Source organism: Triticum dicoccoides, chromosome 1B (genome assembly GCF_002162155.2).
Source record: "Triticum dicoccoides isolate Atlit2015 ecotype Zavitan chromosome 1B, WEW_v2.0, whole genome shotgun sequence".
Classification (NCBI taxonomy): domain Eukaryota; kingdom Viridiplantae; phylum Streptophyta; class Magnoliopsida; order Poales; family Poaceae; genus Triticum; species Triticum dicoccoides.
In genome coordinates this window covers 19,646,065-19,648,097 of record NC_041381.1, presented here as the reverse complement: position 1 = coordinate 19,648,097, position 2,033 = coordinate 19,646,065, and positions in this window count along the sequence as shown.

Sequence of the window (2,033 nt, the reverse complement as noted above, 5' to 3'; positions counted from 1 at the left end):
AAAAGTGGATCTGGGGGAAGTGGGGAGAGTGGGGATCAGGCCTAGGGTTTGCCAGTGGTGGTGGTGGTGGGGGGGTTATGCCGGGAGAGGTGGGCTGGCCGGGATGGGCTAGCCGACTGGACTGGCCAGTTGGTTAGCTGGGCCGGTGCCCTGTGGGAGGGGGGGATGGGGGTCTCTCTCCTTTTCCTTTTATTTTCTGATTTCCCCTTTTTTGTTTTCTTTTAACATCCTCCATTTGCATTTAAGCCACGAAATGACTTTGCAAAAAAAATGTGGAGGTGGACAGAACAAATACTAGGAAAATATTGAGCGCTCCCACACAAAGTTTGGGAGGCTTTTGAAATGTTTTGGATTTTTCATAAATTAGAAAAGCATTTTATTTATTACCTTGGTCACTGTTTTATTAGTTTAGGGCATTAAAACATACTATGAATTATAGGTTTCAACCTCACAAATAACCGAAGATTATTTGCCACACTTTGAACTTCTTATTTTGCATGTTTGAGAATTTTTAATTTGGAGCTTTAATTTGAATTTGAGTTTGAACTAAGATTTGGATCAAGCGAGAATTAGCAACAGTAATATGATGACATGGCATCATTAGCAGGGGATTACTGTAGCTTAAGTATCCGGCATCACAACATCACATAGCTTTACGGGGACCTTTCCTTTAATCCCCCTTCCCGCCCCGTTCCATCGATGTACTGTTAGTGTTGGGGATATAACTATTGGGTATGACCCACCCAGGAGGGGCCGGGTCATACCACTGGCGGTTAATAACAAGAAGGCCTATGAAGATGCTGAGGATGGTGGTTCACGAAGCAAGCTTACTGAAGGCTCAAGATCCGGAGGAGACTTGAGGCCCACGGGCGTAAACCGCCATATGTTAACTTGTATGTTAAGGAAAGTGTAGTTCTGTTACCGAGCCGGACATGTTGTGTATGAGCCGGCCGGGACTCTATAAGTCGACGGGCATTAACCTATGTATATAAAAGGGGTGACCCGGCGGCGGTTTAGGGCAAGAAACAACAAGTCAAGAACTAGGTCAATGATACATCTCCAACGTATCTATAATTTATGAAGCATTCATGCTATTTTATTATCTGTTTTGAATGATTACGGGCTTTATTATACACTTTTATATTACTTTTTGGACTAACCTTTTAACTGGAGGCCCAGCCCATATTGCTGTTTTATTGCCTGTTTCAGTATTTCGAAGAAAAGGAATATCAAACGGAGTCCAAACGGAATGAAACCTTCGGCAGCGTGATTTTTGGGAATAATATCACCTAGGAGACTTGGAGTTCACGTCAGAAGAGCCTCGAGGAGGCCACGAGATAGGAGGGCGTGCCCCCCTACTGGGCGCGCCCCCGTGTCTCGTGGGCCCCTCGAGCACCTCCCGACCGACTTCTTTCGCCTATATAAGCGTACGTACCCTAAAACCATCGAATATCAAGATATATCGGGAGTTCCGCCACCGCAAGCCTCTGTAGCCACCAAAAACCTCTCGGGAGCCCGTTCCGGCACCCTGCCGGAGGGGAGGGGTCCCTCACCGGTGGCCATCTTCATCATCCCGACGCTATCCATGATGAGGAGGGAGTAGTTCACCCTCGAGGCTGAGGGTATGTACCAGTAGCTATGTGTTTGATCTCTCTCTCTCTCGTGTTCTCTCTCGTGTTCCCTCTATGGCACGATCTTGATGTATCCCGAGCTTTGCTATTATAGTTGGATCTTATGATGTTTCTCCCCCTCTACTCTCTTGTGATGAATTGAGTTTCCCTCTTGAAGTTATCTTATCGGATTGAGTCTTTTGTTTGAGAACACTTGATGTATGCCTTGTCGTGTTTATCTATGGTGACAATGGGATATCACGTGCCACTTGATGTATGTTTTGGTGACCAACTTGCGGGTTCCGCGCATGAACCTATGCATAGGGGTTGGCACACGTTTTCTTGACTCCGCGGTAGAAACTTTGGGGCACTCTTTGAAGTACTTTGTGTTGGTTGAATGAATCTAAGATTGTGTGATGCATA